The sequence below is a fragment of the Zophobas morio genome, unplaced genomic scaffold, assembly GCF_036711695.1.
Source record: "Zophobas morio isolate AGI-343-1 ecotype UQ-CSIRO unplaced genomic scaffold, CSIRO_AGI_Zmor_V1 ptg000030l, whole genome shotgun sequence".
Taxonomy (NCBI): Eukaryota; Metazoa; Arthropoda; class Insecta; order Coleoptera; family Tenebrionidae; genus Zophobas; species Zophobas morio.
The window spans coordinates 9,316,331-9,336,352 of NW_026972135.1; the positions used below are offsets into that span (position 1 = coordinate 9,316,331).

General features: G+C 36.5%; 1 long non-coding RNA gene across 1 annotated transcript; it reads left to right on the forward strand.

Annotated features, from left to right (window-relative positions):
- The first annotated feature begins 4,222 nt into the window (after nucleotides 1-4,222).
- LOC135138847 (uncharacterized) lies at nucleotides 4,223-5,363 on the forward strand. Its single transcript, XR_010282071.1, has 2 exons — nucleotides 4,223-4,457; nucleotides 5,150-5,363. It is a non-coding gene; the product is annotated as an uncharacterized LOC135138847 (long non-coding RNA).
- Nucleotides 5,364-20,022: the final 14,659 nt, after the last annotated feature.

The window sequence follows — 20,022 nt, forward strand, 5'->3', positions numbered from 1 at the left end:
AAACACATACTTTAATGGGATGTAAGGTCACTTCACGAATCTGGTGTGGATTGCTGGCACTCCACACTTCCATCGTTTTTCTTAGGGATAAACTGGGTTTATATTCCAACATTTGTTCTTCAGTTCTAACACTTTTTGGCCCACCGTTCTCTAGTTTGAAAAAAAAAATTTTCATTGACAAGACCATCCAAAAACTGAATACGAATATCTTGAAAAATAGGTGGTATAGAATAGATCCATTCTTCCTCTTGGATATTAGAATAGCTTTCAATTATGAATAGACTTCGGAAAAAATGGTGATCAAATTAAAGCAAGTCGTCTTTAACAAAAAATAAAATATTAATTCTGGTATTTAAAATGAGTTAAAAAAGCAAACTATATATTTTTCTAAACTTTTGATTATAAATTTACACCTTTGATAGCTTAAAACACTTTTAAGTTTTGAAAACGTGCGTTTCACATCACAAGAAGTGATGGGTGCAAAAATATTGAACAATCTACGTTTTCATTTATGTATGTATTGTTGGTAGCATTTCCATTACCGCAAATTACGTTATTTACTGAACATATAAAATCGTATCCTGGATTCTTTTTTAATAGAGAACATAATTTTTGGAATACCATTTCCCCCCACGTTTCCTGGTGTGTTTTTTAAAGATGTATACACTTTTTTCACAATTTCCATACTTTGGTTTAATATTAAACCTATAGTTTCTAATTGTTCTATTGTATCAGCAATAATTTTAAAGTGAGTTTTAATGTACAAGAGTTTGCTTTATTCAGGAATTCTTGAGCTTTTTTAATGCTTTGAGCATCTGTGGCTTTAAATGACATTACAACCTAAAAATATTCAATATAAGAATGATAGTAAAAAACCATTATATATTTACTGACTTGTTTTAAAACATCAAAGTGTTCTGCATAAAACAATGTTGCTTGAATCCAAGTGCCCCACCTGGTTAATAGAGGTTCAGGTGGGAGAGGTGTATTTGGTAAACTGTTTTTATAAAACTCTACTTTTATTGGTGCTTTTAAAAATATTTTCTTAACATTGCTAATTATCCCATTGACATCTGGATAATTCAGTCTAATTGTTTCAGACACTAAATGTAACCCATGTACCATACATGTTAAGTGTGTTATATTTTCATAAATCACGTTCAAATTAGTATCAGTTTTGATCGTGTATGAAGCACCATCTGATACAAACCATTTAACTTTTTTGTGTGCAGTTCATTTTGGCCACAAAATTAAGCTACAAATTAACAATTAAATAAATTATAATAAATTCAATGCTTAAAATTATCAATAGCACACCCAAGGATTCGTTTATAAGTCTCGAGATTGTGTTGCTATTAGTTTTATCAAGCTGCTTCAAAGCTAGCAGAAATGGACGGCCAGCTTCTTCAGAAGATAACTTTCCAATTACTAAATGGGCTATGTATCTTCCTAATCTGTCCGTCGTCTCATCGACGCTAATCCATATATCATTATTGCCAATAGAATTTATAATTTGTTTAATTACCTGTAAATTATAAAATTTATGTTAAAAAGTTTTTATGCCTTCCTGTATATTTATACATAAAATTTTTAAACTCAGGACAACTAACTTTATTCCATGGAATATTTGCTGCGGTAAATACCCTACATAAATCGGTGCAAAATTGCGTAAAATCATTGTCGGAACTAATGTTTAATAAAGTCTGTTTACTGAATTTATTCTTGTTCTTTTTATGTGGATCGCCACTGCAGTGTTGTTCGAAGTGTGATTTTTTTTCGCACTTAAACTAGGAAACAAAAATGTGAACATAATTCAAGCTTCAGTATTTTTCCACACACTTTGCAGAATAACTCATTGTCTTTGAAGAAAATTGAAAATTATTGTCCAAATTATTCCCTAACCATAATTTGATTTTATCTTTCATGGATGATTTTACCTTAGGCATTTTGAGGATTCTTTACTGTATGCACAAAAATCAAAACCGGTTCCAGCACACTTACTAACACGCAAAGACACTCAGTATCACTAACAATAAACTTCTAAAATAAAATGCTTTTTCAGAGATTCACCTCCTTCCGGCTATAATCTAAATGAAATGCAGGCCAGCGTTGTCAGTTGACGACACCAACCCGTACCATTAAGCTCAAGGGCGTTGTTCACAACCCATTTTTAAACAATCTGCCAGCCAAAGCAATGAATTCACGGAAAATCTCTATTGTACAAGCACGTCCGCTTCGTTGGTCGTGGAGTCCTATTTTAAGCCTTTTAAAATTTACAATTAGGTCGTTTAATTAACACTTTAGGCTTCTAACGGTAAATTAGGCATTTTAGGTAGTAATAAATGGGCGTTAAATAAACAGAATTTTTTTAATTCAGATAAATATAATCTAATAATTTCGCTGCCATGCCTGAAGTAGATATAAAAAGACAAAAACCTAAGATCCGAAGCCTAATTATGAATATATTTTTTGTATGTTTAACCAATGTTCATTTTTAAAAAACTTTGCAATACCTAACAATTTGGACAGCAACTTCTTAAAGTTTTCATTACAAAGTTTTGTGATGAGGTCACCAGCATTCTAGTAAGGACTCAGGTATATCATTGGATGGGAGGGGAGAGAAATCTTGAATAATAAAAATTACAATAATAATTAACAAAATAGAATTATATACAGGCTGACTGCGAAATACATGCAAAAAAAAATGGGCAATAGCTCACAATATCATTATGTCACTGGCAAAAATTCACGGTCCTAAGTGGTAGCAGTGTCTAGAAAAAATTATTTGAAATTCAATGTAAATTGTTATACGCGCCGCTGGTAATGTTTCGTGACCTACATAATTACTGCAATGAATGGGTAGGGGACTCGGAGTAAGAACCAAAAAAGTAACTTTATCAGGCACTTTTTTAATCCCAACGTGAAAAACACGAAAAGGGCCAGTCATTATCGAGCGGTCGTTGAAATCGGTGTATGGTCCCGTTTTCCAATGCATTATGTGTCGATATGGTGGTACAGCATCTCCGAGATCATGTTACCTTCAACCTCAAATTTACGATCGTGGTCGTGATGGGGCAGAAAGGAGAATTTGGATTTTCGCAGTTTGTAGTGCATCCGACATTAAAAGAACACGGCCACATCCATACCATGTTGACAAAGTGCACGGTTTGGAGTCCACTGATTGTCCACGTTGTGTAACTCACTTTTTGTCCGATGGAACTCCACATAGTCGTCAACAAGTACGATTTCAAGAGACGGTTTTCGAGAAAGGTGTATTGGTTGGATGAAACAATTCGTTTGTGGAAATCAACAGTGTCCAGAAATTATCGAAGAGCTTCAACAAGTGAAAGTGGCAGCCGCTACTCCGGTGTTTTTTTGCCTATCAACAAACCTCTTGCGACGCTCTGACGCCTGTATTGCTAGTCAAGAACAACATTTTCAACATTTCTTGTAAAAAGGTAGTAGCATTCTAAGTTGCTCTTATTTCTGTTTCAATAAACAATGTAAAATTGTTGTGACAAGGACCAAACATCCGTCAGAATCAAAATTACAAAAAACTTTCACACTGACCTTTAACGATGAATGAGTAAATGAATGAACGAATGATAAGCAGCAAAAAGTCGGTTTTACTTTTAATTGAAACTGAAAGTGTTTGGGTCGTTTTTAGTCGAACGTTTTTCCAACTCTGTTTACAAGGTGGCTCAGTGCCTTCGTGTCGAGGGTGGTTCATGGGGGTTTTGCCCCATTCGATTTTTAATTTGTTTTTTCTATATTTCGGCTCTACTTGGGTGGGGGATGCCGTGGTTAAAATATTTGCACATATTTCGCAGTCACCCTGTATATTAGAGCGGACGTCATCAAATTGTTGGTGGGGGTGATTAGGCAAATTTTGGTTAGCCTTTTACCGTCCATCTGAAATTCGTAACATACACACAAAATTTGGCAACAAACGGTCCGCTACTTTCAGTAATTATTTCGCTCTAATTAACAGACGGTAACGAGAATCACTTTTTTGTACTCTAGGGGACATGAAACATGAACGTAGCAAGTCGCCTTATGGACTTGATTACAATACTTCCTTAGTTTACCCTCGAAAACTAAAAATGCTATAAATTATGCGCAAATGTTTCTGATTAAACCAGTTCGCAAAACGCAACGAATTTATTGATAATTGATAACGATAACATTTTTTGGGTCTAATATATTTTACAATTGTAGTTAACGGGTTTTTGTGCTTCAAAAACATGTTATCGTATGTATTATCAAAACGATAAAGCATAGAACAATAGATTTCATGATTTCGCCGTTCCTTGTATTAAAGTACTTTTGTATCTTTAACAATTTTGTAGCCTGTGCGAAAAATCAGTGTAGCTCCTTTTTGTTATAACTACTTTCTTCTAGGGGCAATAAAGAATTTCCTAGAAAAATGAGAGTAGACAAGAAGATTAAGAGAGAACGTAAGTAAAATTAGGTACGGTAATTTAAAAACCCGACAAAAAGTTTCCGACTTTTATGTGAATATTAACATTCGCCCTATTTGTAGTATTTTTATTTCTCGTGTGCAAATAACGGAAAAATTGTAATAACCTTAAGATAAGAAAATAACAAACGTTTAAACGTCTCCAGCACTTTTACAAGATTGCTAAAAAGTATGGATATTTAAATTTGCTAAAAGTATTTAGACTCTAAACTTCAACATTATTTTGTTTTGGAGATGCAATGAGAACTTGATTTTTTTTTAAATGGCACCAGGTCAAATTTAATATTTAAAAAAAAAAGCATTTTTTTCTGCTTGCCTATCTTCAGTTGCACTAAAAAATAAAAAAAAAACATGAAAATAATACAATTTTGAATTTTTTATCTTGTAGTGCAAATAAAGAAAAACATTACTGAATGCAGATAAAAATATTAAATTTGACCTCTCGTGCTATTTAAGGAAAATGAAGTTGGCTTTGTATTTCCAAAACAAATGTTGATGGAAATTTGAATAATAATCTTTCAAAAGATAGAGTTCAAAGTTCAAATACCTGTACTTGTGTGCCAAATTTCAATGAGTTCTAATGAACCGCTCTGGAAATATTTAGCAAAATCGATACTTTTTAGCAGCCTCTTTGTGTCGCCGTTAATTACCTTCTTTTATTTGTTGCAGTGCGCAAGATTGGTTCGGCTGTTAAGAAATCCAAGGTGCAGATGAAAAATGATGGGAAGAATATCGCTGAGATTAGCGCTATGGTTACGGTGATTTTAGTAGTCACTTTGTGCTGTTTTTTAAGGGAATTGGCCCTCTAAAATGTTGTAAAATACGAAATATGTAGTAAAATGTAAACAAATTTGTGAAAGTAAATATTGTTGTCCCATAGAAAGATGCTTTTCATTTCTCTAGCTTCGGCTAACTCACGCAACTTCTATTACTCAAAACCCTATTATGAACTTTGTCAATGATACTTGTATGGTATGATGGCAGTTATATTACGAGTCTCGTTCTTCGAGATTACATCGTAGTACCGCTACTTTGACTAGATCCAACCACAAGCTTTAGAGAATAAATTTAAAATTTCGGCTTCCCGCCGCCTGCTCCTACGCCGCACCCTAGCGGCTAATCGCCATAACGTTTTTTGTGCTAGAATAAACCACATGTTTGAGGATTTAACTCTATCAAGAAATTAATTGTTTATTCAACTTATTTAATTCAACACCAAACACACTTAAAGCATGCAGAATTGACTCAGAATAGGAAAAGGAGACGTTTAGGTAAATTTTATGCATTCTGGCGTTCGTAGATACAAGAAAACTGTTAAAATTCTTCAGAAACGTCACTTTTGAAGTGTTTTCTTGTACTTTTAAGCCACTCAGATACCCTACGGGCTCGGAAAGTGCAACGAAACCATCAAATTTTAGCTAGAAACTGTATTTTTGTCGATTTTTATTGAATTTGAACTATATTTCAACGTTTTTTGATGGTTCTGAGCCACCAAACACACTTAAAGCATGCAGAATCGACTCAGAATAGGAAAAGGAGACGTTTAGGTCAATTTTATGCATTCTGGCGTTCGTAGATACAAGAAAACTGTTAAAATTCTTCAGAAACGTCACTTTTGAAGTGTTTTCTTGTACTTTTAAGCCACTCAGATACCCTACGGGCTCGGAAAGTGCAACGAAACCATCAAATTTTAGCTAGAAACTGTATTTTTGTCGATTTTTATTGAATTTGAACTATATTTCAATGTTTTTTGATGGCTCTGAGCCACCAAACACACTTAAAGCATGCAGAATCGACTCAGAATAGGAAAAGGAGACGTTTAGGTCAATTGTATGCATTCTGGCGTTTGTAGATACAAGAAAACTGTTAAAATTCTTCAGAAACGTCACTTTTGAAGTGTTTTCTTGTACTTTTAAGCCACTCAGATACCCTACGGGCTCGGAAAGTGCAACGAAACCATCAAATTTTAGCTAGAAACTGTATTTTTGTCGATTTTAATTGAATTTGAACTATATATCAACGTTTTTTGATGTTTCTGAGCCACCAAACACACTTAAAGCATGCAGAATCGACTCAGAATAGGAAAAGGAGACGTTTAGGTAAATTTTATGCATTCTGGCGTTCGTAGATACAAGAAAACTGTTAAAATTCTTCAGAAACGTCACTTTTGAAGTGTTTTCTTGTACTTTTAAGCCACTCAGATACCCTACGGGCTCGGAAAGTGCAACGAAACCATCAAATTTTAGCTAGAAACTGTATTTTTGTCGATTTTTATTGAATTTGAACTATATTTCAACGTTTTTTGATGGTTCTGAGCCACCAAACACACTTAAAGCATGCAGAATCGACTCAGAATAGGAAAAGGAGACGTTTAGGTCAATTTTATGCATTCTGGCGTTCGTAGATACAAGAAAACTGTTAAAATTCTTCAGAAACGTCACTTTTGAAGTGTTTTCTTGTACTTTTAAGCCACTCAGATACCCTACGGGCTCGGAAAGTGCAACGAAACCATCAAATTTTAGCTAGAAACTGTATTTTTGTCGATTTTTATTGAATTTGAACTATATTTCAACGTTTTTTGATGGTTCTGAGCCACCAAACACACTTAAAGCATGCAGAATCGACTCAGAATAGGAAAAGGAGACGTTTAGGTTAATTTTATGCATTCTGGCGTTCGTAGATACAAGAAAACTGTTAAAATTCTTCAGAAACGTCACTTTTGAAGTGTTTTCTTGTACTTTTAAGCCACTCAGATACCCTACGGGCTCGGAAAGTGCAACGAAACCATCAAATTTTAGCTAGAAACTGTATTTTTGTCGATTTTTATTGAATTTGAACTATATTTCAACGTTTTTTGATTGTTCTGAGCCACCAAACACACTTAAAGCATGCAGAATCGACTCAGAATAGGAAAAGGAGACGTTTAGGTCAATTTTATGCATTCTGGCGTTCGTAGATACAAGAAAACTGTTAAAATTCTTCAGAAACGTCACTTTTGAAGTGTTTTCTTGTACTTTTAAGCCACTCAGATACCCAACGGGCTCGGAAAGTGCAACGAAACCATCAAATTTTAGCTAGAAACTGTATTTTTGTCGATTTTTATTGAATTTGAACTATATTTCAACGTTTTTTGATGGTTCTGAGCCACCAAACACACTTAAAGCATGCAGAATCGTCTCAGAATAGGAAAAGGAGACGTTTAGGTCAATTTTATGCATTCTGGCGTTCGTAGATACAAGAAAACTGTTAAAATTCTTCAGAAACGTCACTTTTGAAGTGTTTTCTTGTACTTTTAAGCCACTCAGATACCCTACGGGCTCGGAAATTGCAACGAAACCATCAAATTTTAGCTAGAAACTGTATTTTTGTCGATTTTTATTGAATTTGAACTATATTTCAATGTTTTTTGATGGTTACCGGCCACCAAACACACTTAAAGCATGCAGAATCGACTCAGAATAGGAAAAGGAGACGTTTAGGTCAATTTTATGCATTCTGGCGTTCGTAGATACAAGAAAACTGTTAAAATTCTTCAGAAACGTCACTTTTGAAGTGTTTTCTTGTACTTTTAAGCCACTCAGATACCCAACGGGCTCGGAAAGTGCAACGAAACCATCAAATTTTAGCTAGAAACTGTATTTTTGTCGATTTTTATTGAATTTGAACTATATTTCAACGTTTTTTGATGGTTCTGAGCCACCAAACACACTTAAAGCATGCAGAATCGACTCAGAATAGGAAAAGGAGACGTTTAGGTCAAATTTATGCATTCTGGCGTTCGTAGATACAAGAAAACTGTTAAAATTCTTCAGAAACGTCACTTTTGAAGTGTTTTCTTGTACTTTTAAGCCACTCAGATACCCTACGGGCTCGGAAATTGCAACGAAACCATCAAATTTTAGCTAGAAACTGTATTTTTGTCGATTTTTATTGAATTTGAACTATATTTCAATGTTTTTTGATGGTTACCGGCCACCAAACACACTTAAAGCATGCAGAATCGACTCAGAATAGGAAAAGGAGACGTTTAGGTCAATTTTATGCATTCTGGCGTTCGTAGATACAAGAAAACTGTTAAAATTCTTCAGAAACGTCACTTTTGAAGTGTTTTCTTGTACTTTTAAGCCACTCAGATACCCAACGGGCTCGGAAAGTGCAACGAAACCATCAAATTTTAGCTAGAAACTGTATTTTTGTCGATTTTTATTGAATTTGAACTATATTTCAACGTTTTTTGATGGTTCTGAGCCACCAAACACACTTAAAGCATGCAGAATCGACTCAGAATAGGAAAAGGAGACGTTTAGGTCAAATTTATGCATTCTGGCGTTCGTAGATACAAGAAAACTGTTAAAATTCTTCAGAAACGTCACTTTTGAAGTGTTTTCTTGTACTTTTAAGCCACTCAGAAACCTAACGGGCTCGGAAATTGCAACGAAACCATCAAATTTTAGCTAGAAACTGTATTTTTGTCGATTTTTATTGAATTTGAACTATATTTCAATGTTTTTTGATGGTTACCGGCCACCAAACACACTTAAAGCATGCAGAATCGACTCAGAATAGGAAAAGGAGACGTTTAGGTCAATTTTATGCATTCTGGCGTTCGTAGATACAAGAAAACTGTTAAAATTCTTCAGAAACGTCACTTTTGAAGTGTTTTCTTGTACTTTTAAGCCACTCAGATACCCAACGGGCTCGGAAAGTGCAACGAAACCATCAAATTTTAGCTAGAAACTGTATTTTTGTCGATTTTTATTGAATTTGAACTATATTTCAACGTTTTTTGATGGTTCTGAGCCACCAAACACACTTAAAGCATGCAGAATCGACTCAGAATAGGAAAAGGAGACGTTTAGGTCAATTTTATGCATTCTGGCGTTCGTAGATACAAGAAAACTGTTAAAATTCTTCAGAAACGTCACTTTTGAAGTGTTTTCTTGTACTTTTAAGCCACTCAGATACCCTACGGGCTCGGAAAGTGCAACGAAACCATCAAATTTTAGCTAGAAACTGTATTTTTGTCGATTTTTATTGAATTTGAACTATATTTCAACGTTTTTTGATGGTTCTGAGCCACCAAACACACTTAAAGCATGCAGAATCGACTCAGAATAGGAAAAGGAGACGTTTAGGTCAATTTTATGCATTCTGGCGTTCGTAGATACAAGAAAACTGTTAAAATTCTACAGAAACGTCACTTTTGAAGTGTTTTCTTGTACTTTTAAGCCACTCAGATACCCTACGGGCTCGGAAAGTGCAACGAAACCATCAAATTTTAGCTAGAAACTGTATTTTTGTCGATTTTTATTGAATTTGAACTATATTTCAACGTTTTTTGATGGTCCTGAGCCACCAAACACACTTAAAGCATGCAGAATCGACTCAGAATAGGAAAATGAGATGTTTAGGTCAATTTTATGCATTCTGGCGTTCGTAGATACAAGAAGACTGTTAAAATTCTTCAGAAACGTCACTTTTGAAGTGTTTTCTTGTACTTTTAAGCCACTCAGATACCCTACGGGCTCGGAAAGTGCAACGAAACCATCAAATTTTAGCTAGAAACTGTATTTTTGTCGATTTTTATTGAATTTGAAGTATATTTCAACGTTTTTTGATGGTTCTGAGCCACCAAACACACTTAAAGCATGCAGAATCGACTCAGAATAGGAAAAGGAGACGTTTAGGTCAATTTTATGCATTCTGGTGTTCGTAGATACAAGAAAACTGTTAAAATTCTTCAGAAACTTCACTTTTGAAGTGTTTTCTTGAAGTGTGTTCAATAAAAAGAGACAAAAATACAGTTTCTAGCTAAAATTTGATGGTTTCGTTGCACTTTCCGAGCCCGTAGGGTATCTGAGTGGCTTAAAAGTACAAGAAAACACTTCAAAAGTGACGTTTCTGAAGAATTTTAACAGTTTTCTTGTATCTACGAAAGCCAGAATGCATAAAATTGACCTAAACGTCTCCTTTTCCTATTCTGAGTCGATTCTGCATGCTTTAAGTATGTTTGGTGGCTCAGAACCATCAAAAAACGTTGAAATATAGTTCAAATTCAATAAAAATCGACAAAAATACAGTTTCTAGCTAAAATTTGATGGTTTCGTTGCACTTTCCGAGCCCGTAGGGTATCTGAGTGGCTTAAAAGTACAAGAAAACACTTCAAAAGTGACGTTTCTGAAGAATTTTAACAGTTTTCTTGTATCTACGAACGCCAGAATGCATAAAATTGACCTAAACGTCTCCTTTTCCTATTCTGAGTCGATTCTGCATGCTTTAAGTGTGTTTGGTGGCTCAGAACCATCAAAAAACGTTGAAATATAGTTCAAATTCAATAAAAATCGACAAAAATACAGTTTCTAGCTAAAATTTGATGGTTTCGTTGCACTTTCCGAGCCCGTAGCCTATCTGAGTGGCTTAAAAGTACAAGAAAACACTTCAAAAGTGACGTTTCTGAAGAATTTTAACAGTTTTCTTGTATCTACGAACGCCAGAATGCATAAAATTTACCTAAACGTCTCCTTTTCCTATTCTGAGTCGATTCTGCATGCTTTAAGTGTGTTTGGTGGCTCAGAACCATCAAAAAACGTTGAAATATAGTTCAAATTCAATAAAAATCGACAAAAATACAGTTTCTAGCTAAAATTTGATGGTTTCGTTGCACTTTCCGAGCCCGTAGGGTATCTGAGTGGCTTAAAAGTACAAGAAAACACTTCAAAAGTGACGTTTCTGAAGAATTTTAACAGTTTTCTTGTATCTACGAACGCCAGAATGCATAAAATTTACCTAAACGTCTCCTTTTCCTATTCTGAGTCGATTCTGCATGCTTTAAGTGTGTTTGGTGGCTCAGAACCATCAAAAAACGTTGAAATATAGTTCAAATTCTATAAAAATCGACAAAAATACAGTTTCTAGCTAAAATTTGATGGTTTCGTTGCACTTTCCGAGCCCGTAGGGTATCTGAGTGGCTTAAAAGTACAAGAAAACACTTCAAAAGTGACGTTTCTGAAGAATTTTAACAGTTTTCTTGTATCTACGAACGCCAGAATGCATAAAATTGACCTAAACGTCTCCTTTTCCTATTCTGAGTCGATTCTGCATGCTTTAAGTGTGTTTGGTGGCTCAGAACCATCAAAAAACGTTGAAATATAGTTCAAATTCAATAAAAATCGACAAAAATACAGTTTCTAGCTAAAATTTGATGGTTTTGTTGCACTTTCCGAGCCCGTAGGGTATCTGAGTGGCTTAAAAGTACAAGAAAACACTTCAAAAGTGACGTTTCTGAAGAATTTTAACAGTTTTCTTGTATCTACGAACGCCAGAATGCATAAAATTGACCTAAACGTCTCCTTTTCCTATTCTGAGTCGATTCTGCATGCTTTAAGTGTGTTTGGTGGCTCAGAACCATCAAAAAGCGTTGAAATATTAATTTAATTAATTATTGGAGATCTTGACGGGCGTCCAGGCTGGTGAATTTTGCACGTAGGAGGCAATAACAACCAGTGCATAAAATTTTCATCTGGCATTAGGAGAAAAATTAATTAATTATTTGAGACCTTGAGGGGGTCCAGGCTGGTGAATTTTGCACGTAGGAGGCAATAACAACCAGTGCATAAAATTTTCAGCTGCCATTTGGGGAAAAATTAATGAATTTGAGACCTTGACAGGCGTCCAGGCTGGTGAATTTTGCACGTAGGAGGCAATAACAACCAGTGCATAAAATTTTCATCTGGCATTAGGAGAAAAATTAATTAATTATTTGAGACCTTGAGGGGGTCCAGGCTGGTGAATTTTGCACGTAGGAGGCAATAACAACCAGTGCATAAAATTTTCATCTGGCATTAGGGGAAAAATTAATTAATTACTTGAGACCTTGAGGGGGTCCAGGCTGGTGAATTTTGCACGTAGGAGGCAATAACAACCAGTGCATAAAATTTTCATCCGGCATTAGGGGAAAAATTAATTAATTATTTGAGACCTTGAGGGGGTCCAGGCTGGTGAATTTTGCACGTAGGAGGCAATAACAACCAGTGCATAAAATTTTCATCTGGCATTAGGGGAAAAATTAAGTAATTATTTTTCCTTGCAGATGGAAATCAGGTTGACCCTGGTAAAGAAAATGAATCCGTCAATCCTCTAGTTGGGGATCCCGGGTTCAAAGAGTCAGTCAGGTGTACCTCGGACTCAGACAAGATCCTCGAGGAGATCGCGCAGATGCAGGCTGAGGAAGAGGGCCTAGTAGTAAAGGATGATGCCCAGTCTACTGAGGCACCTGAGTCTAAGAAGCTAGATAACGAGGTGGAACTGCTTCTAGGAGATGATCCAGGGGCTAAGAAATAAGATCAAGTAGAGCTGCATGAGAGCTTGGTGTCGCGTTGGGCATCTTGGCTGTCTGACGGATTGCCGAAAGAGATTAAAGTCCAAGTAGTGGACAAATATCCTCGAAAGGGGAATATTTCTCTCGAGGCCCCAGAATTAAATGAAGAAATAGCAGCTACTCTGAACGAAACGGGTGCCAAGAGGGATCAGCTATTTATCCAAGAATAGAACTTAGCTGGTTCAGCCTTATCAGCATTAGGACAAGGCATCACGATGATTTTAAAAGATGAGAAAAAACCCCTAGATCGTCTGGAGTTACTAGAAAAATTAGCGGACGCAGGAAAGCTAATTACGCAGCTACATTTCCAGGTCTCTTCACCTAGAAGAGCGTTTATCTCTCCAATATTGACCAAGTCAATGAAAAATCTGTTACAGACGACCAGGCCTGGGTCTCTGTTGTTTGGAGAGAAGCTAACGGAAAAGATAAAAAATGCAAAGTCAATGGAGAAGATCGGCAAAGAGATTAAAGCCTCTCCTCTTCCATCGACCTCTGGTACTAGCAAGAAACCAAGCAGGCCAGCCCCTAGACGCACTTTAAACTGGCGGGGCCCGTATGCGAGACAGGGGAACTCGTATCAGGGGCTAAAACAGTATCAGACGAAATTCCCCCCATCTCAGCCGGTCAGCGAAGGGTCCCTGAGCTTTAATAAAGAATTGCATTTTTCGGCAGAAGACGAAAAACTGTTAGAATACGAAATAACAAAACGGGTAGTTATGGGGGCAATAATCAGATGCGAAGCTGTAGAAGGCCAATTTTTATCACCGTTTTTCTAGTGCCAAAGCCAGATGGCTCTAAGAGATTCATACTAAACCTTAAATGCTTAAATCAATATATAAAGTCCAGTCATTTTAAGATCGAGGATATGAGAGTAGCCTTGAAATTAATTTATAAAAATTATTTTCTATGTATTTTAGACCTGAAAGATGCATATTTCTTGGTAAAAATTGGTCCGGGTAGTCGTAAAATTTTTAAGATTTAAATTCAAGGGTCAAATATTTGAATTTCAATGCTTGCCCTTTGGACTTTGTACAAGTCCGTATGTATTTACAAAGTTACTAAAGCCAGTCCTGAACTTTCTTAGAGAAAGGGGATGGTTATCGACAGCGTACATAGATGATACACTTTGCATCGGCAAATCTCGGGCCGTGTGCAAGAAAAATGTAGCAGTCACGAGGAAAACTCTTATAGGTTAGAGATTTTCTCGGATGCATCGCTCACAGGGTGGGGTGCGCACTGCAACGGAGAAAATACTCACGGATTTTGGTCTCAGGAGGAGAAGAGGTTACATATATACCAGCTGGAGATTATAGCAGCGTTTTTGGCGCTTAAGTGCTTTGCTAGGGAAGTCCAAAATTGCGAAATCTTACTTAGAATTGACAATACCACGGCGATTTCGTATATCAATCGTATGGGGGGTGTACAATACGTAGAACTTAATCAAGGGCTAAACATATTTGGACTTGGTGCGAGAAAAGAAGAATCTGGATCTTTGCTTCCTACATCCCCTCGCGGGAAAACACAGACGCAGTCAGGGAATCTAGAAGAGTCAATGTAGATACTGAATGGGAGTTAGGAGCCCCCTTCTTTCAGACCATAGTAGAAAGGTGGGGGTTTCCAGAAATAGACTTGTTCGCATCAGGGAGTAATGCTAAGACCGAGGTGTTCTGCTCCTGGAAACGAGACCCAGAAGCTCGTTACATTGACGCTTTTACAGTTAATTGGAGTAAATACCTTTTTTATGCATTCCCTCCCTTCGGGATGGTTGCTAAGGTGCTACAAAAAATCAATTCAGATAAGGCTCAGGGAATAGTGGTGGTCCCTCACTGGCCTACCCAGCCTTGGTTTCCCTTATTTAAATCAATGCTATTCTGAAACAATACAACACAGCCCTTAAAAACTGGTGGAGTTACTGCCAGAGTGAAAAGAGAGACCCCCTACAACCAGATATTTACCTAGTTTTAAAATACTTAACATTTCGATTCAATCAGGAGGCATCATACGGCACACTTAATTCAGAGAGATCAGCGATTAATCTGATAAGCACGATAGACTTGGGTAGTGATCCTGCAATTAGTCGTTTTTTTAAAGGAGTCTTTAAAAACAGACCACCGAAGCCTAAATATGACACCACCTGGAACACAGAGGCAGTTCTAAACTGGGCAGAAGCACTGGGACCGCTGAAAGTCCTGGACCAAAAATCTCTCACCTTTAAGTTGGTATCTTTACTAGCCTTAGCTACAGCCCATAGGGTTCAGACATTGTCCCTAATCAAAATAAGTGACATGACAGTTTCGAAGAGCAATGTGATCATAAAGATCGGAGCAAATTAAAACATCTAGGGCCGGTTTATAGAACAGCGAGTTAAATATTTAATCCTCGATTAGTTTAACAGAGAATTAAAATGTGGAATATGAGCCCGTGATTGGTTAAAATATGCGCGTTGCCTCGCAACGGACCTCAGTTAAAAGTTAATCGCGAATTAACTTTAACTTCGCTTTCTATAAATCGGGACCTAGAGTCGGAGTTGCACAACCCTCGTTCAGTCTACCATTGTTTAAAGAGCGAAAGGGCACTTGCGTCGCCACGGTGTTGTTGAAATACGTAAAAAGAACCAAAGTTCTAAGAGCGAATGAAGACTACCTGTTTATTACATTTAAGAGGCCCTACCATAGGGCAACTGCGCAATCAATAAGCCGCTGGATAAGGTGCTGTCTCGTGGAAGCCGGAATAGATCCCAAATACACTGCTCACAGCACGAGACACGCAGCCACGTCTGCTGCAGAGGCGAGAGGTTTAGATGTAAACATCATAAAGAGTACAGCTGGATGGTCAGCCAGCTCACAGGTGTTCGCAAAGTTCTACAAACGCCCGATAGAACCAAGAAAAGAATCGTTTGTAGAGGTGTTATTCAATCAACAGGGTGAATAAGTCTAAAATAAGTCTAAGCTTGAATAATGATTATCGCATTAAGCTCTGTAACAGGTATTAAGGAATAAGGACTAAGTTGGTTTGCTCTAAACATCTACGATGTAATCTCGAAGAACGAGACTCGTAATATAATTAAAAATCAAAAGAACTTACCTTAAGTGAAGTTCGATTGTAATTATATAAGAGTCTCGTTCGAGATGATTACAGCCCTCCCAAAAACTTTTATCCTGAAAAATTTTTTCCCCACCCCTAAAGTGGAGAGTTTGGTTACAGCTTAATTCCATAATTTGGGAATGAGCTTTAAACTGTATGACGATTAGCCGCTAGGGTGCGGCGTAGGAGCAGGCGGCGGGAAGCCGAAATTTTAAATTTATTCTCTAAAGCTTGTGGTTGGATCTAGTCAAAGTAGCGGTACTACGATGTAATCATCTCGAACGAGACTCTTATATAATTACAATCGAACTTTACTTAAGGTAAGTTCTTTTGATTTTTAATTTTTGGTTCTCCGGAATGTAATGCGTCTTCAACAGATTAGAAGAATATGAATGGGCCAACGTAGGAAAAAATTCTTGAATTTCTTTCGCATTTCGTCCTTCCAAAAGGACGAACTGATTCACATCACGAATTGCAATTTTCTCTTTCTTTTTTATAAAGATCAGTTAACACGCTAGCATTCAATTAATTCTTAGACGAAGACTCACTAACGGAATGACTTGACATTATAGAACCGTCATCTATGGGAAGTCTAATTGAAGTCTACATATGCAGTTGGCGTCATCTTCGTTGATTCACTAAATAATAGAGAATCAATGAAGACGACGGCAGTTAGTTTTTGCTTTTTCTTATTTCGCCCTCCAAGACGATGCGAAAAGCCTTCCCATCCTTCATTTAGGAGTTACGGTGCAATAGAGAGACACACAGGCATCAGCTGATGACCTTGAAATGATTGAAGTGATTATCGTCACATGGCCAAAAACCATTCCGAGTAAAGCAGTTTTCAATTAAAAAACACCGAATCGAAATCGAATCATCGATTTACGAGCTACCATACCACAGGCAAATCCACACAGAGATAAAGGCTTTAAAGTTAAAAGTGATTACTATCAAACATAACGAAGGACCATTCCGATCGAACTAGCTTACAAACAAAAAAAACCGCATTGAAATCGGTTCATCCGTTTGGGAGCTACGGTGCCACAGGCAGACACACAGAGAGTGACGCGGAAGACAAAATTATAACACCCCTTTTTTTGAGTCGGGTGTTAATAAATATAACTTGGCGATGATTTTTATTGAAATAAGCAAACGCGACAGACGTTCTATGCTGAAAATTTGTGAAATGGTGTAATCTGCGCACTGTGAATAACGTCACAGAATAAATAACAATCAGAACGGCAACTCTGTGTTGACACCTTTATTCTCATGAAGCCGAATTTGAATTGAAGTAGCCATATTGTGAGGACAGAATCAGAACCGGATTGAAAATAAAAAGGTTTTTTATGGCAAAATATATCGATATTAGTGTTTCGGTTCATAACTGCTCAGTTTCACTTGTTTCACCAGCACCAACACCTCCATCGGCTGCATTGTGACATGTCCTGGGGGTCCGTCAAGCTAAGGCTTTACTCGAGCTGGGTAATTACTGGACAATTCAAATTCAATTATTTTGTCCAGTGTGATGATTATTGTAGGACAAATTAAACGGAATAAATGCATAAATTGCACAAAATATGTACTTAATTCGGTTATGTTGCTAGTGCTGGTCGAGCTTTTATTACTAAAATCTCATTAAAATGCGATTCATCTACTGCGATTGGGCGAACAAGCGAGGGCTTGGTTGTTCTTCAATGATTAATTTAGTCATTGAGTAAAGCTTTCATGACAATGTTGTAAGATGCATCTACTTACACGTTTGTTCATTTTTTCAGCTCGGGATGATCATTTGATACTTTTACCAGGAATCAATTTATAAGGTCAAACGTTTTTTTGCAATTTTGGGTAAATTTCACACTTTCTTTCGAATCACTAAAAATTGGAATTCAATTGATTTTACATCTGTTACGCAGAATTTTTGAAAGAGAAATGTCGAACATTGATTCCTCAATATTTTAAAATATTTTTCTCTATTACGGATGTGTTTTGGGATTCAGAAACTTTTGTGTCATTCTTTTAACAACAACAAAAATAAAACTGATATTTGATATTTCACAAGACAAAGTTACATTTATTTTCAACGGTGACAAAAATTAAATAAAATCAAGTAGGCACCATCGTACAAGAAGACATTATATGTTACTCCAGTGGATGAATTTCGTCTGCTTTGCGCACCAGCCACGTGACGTCATATTGCCTCGAAAATCGTCCTTGAAACGCTCTTGTGGCAACTACGAAAGCTGTCAAGTGTCAATTTGTCAGTGATATGTGAGGTTATAACGGAGATTGATATTCGGTTCAGTTTTTAACCAAGGGTTAACTTATTTTCAAAGGTGCTAAGTTAAAATCAGATGCTAATAACATGTGTTCAAAATTTGGCATCGTTCGTTGATAGTAATAATAAGAATAAGCCAGAATTTAAAGTTGGCGGTTATGAGATCCACATGACGTCACACAATATGCTCAACATCATACCATGTCTTCTTGTACCATGGTAGGCACGTTCTCTAGGGATCTTAAACTGATGAGACAGAAGATTTTCAAAAAGCGTTATGATAAAAATTGAGGCCTGAGGACCGCTTCTCACGTATGGATATTTTACAAAGGAATGCTTGAGAGAATCTATGCTAATGGAGACTTTTTAAGGAACACTTGTTGTACTGACGAATTTTCATTTGGTCTTACGGGAAGTGCTAATCGTCAGAACGATCGAATTTGGGCATTACAGAACCCTCACGTGGTCCATGAACATCTAAATCAATGGCATGCAACTGTCGATGGGTCTGCTAGGGTACCATGTCATTGGACCTTTTTTCATCAAATCTGGATTGAATGCTCAGAAGTACGACAATGTGCTAGCTCAGCAAATACTTGCTGGGATTCGAAGGGTGCGGCATCTGCAACAGGTCTTTTACATGCAGGTCCGAATCTCCAGCCCTACAGTTCACAGAAATGTTGCTTATTTGAACCAGCATTTTCCCGCAAGTTGGATTGGAAAGTTCGGATCGCCCTATTGGTTTGCGCGTTAGCCGGATCTAAATCCCTGTGATTTTTTCTGTATTCGAACAGTACCAGCTATGCAAACAGAGACGAGCTTAAACGAGCAATCGAGCAATATTGCTTTCAGATTTCACCTCAAATCTTAATTCTCTGTGTCCAAACTTGGATGCGTCACCCTGTAAATCGGATACTTTTCTGGAGATTAAGCTGAATAGTAGCCAGATGAAGGTTGACCAGGGACTAAAGACACTCATGAATTGATTAACTCTGTTTCCAAATATCTTTAGAAATACTTTAAGATTAGATGATTTTGCGGACCACACACGACTAATTTAGATTTCATCGTAAAATCGAGTAACCCAAAGACCTATTTTAATAGGATGTACGGTCACTTCGCGAATCTGGTGTGAACTGTCGGCATTCCACATTCTCATCGTTTTTCTTAGGGATAAACTGGGTTCGTATGCCAATATTTGTTCTTCAGTTGAAATACTTTTTGGCCCACCGTTCCCTGATTTGAAAAAATTGTCTATTGACAATGGTAACATTTAAGAGAAAGAACCATTTCGAAAATAGCTTTCAATTATGAATATGTTTTTTAAGATTTATATTTAATAAATGTTCATTTTTAAAAACCTTTGCAGTAACAGTTTTGACGCCAACTTTTCAAAATTTTTCATAACAAAGTTTTGTGATGACGTCATCAACATTCTAGTAAGGACGCAGGTATATATTTGGATAGGTGTTATCTACTACTATGAGAAATTTTTAAAAATAAAAATTATAATCATAATGAACAAAATATAGCTATCCTCGTAAACCACAAGTGCAGAAATATATTATTTCATAACATTTAGGTGAATTAAATTATGCAATATAATGAGCGGACTTCATCAGATTGTTGGTGGGTGTGACTATGCAAATTTTGGTTACCCTTTTACTATCTATACAAAACTCATTTGACATATACCTTGTAAAACTTTTATGACTTAAGTGACTTAAGCTAAACCACCCTTATAATATAGAATATACCCGAATCGCAAGAATTATTAGTTTCCATTGTTACCATAATGGAGCTGTA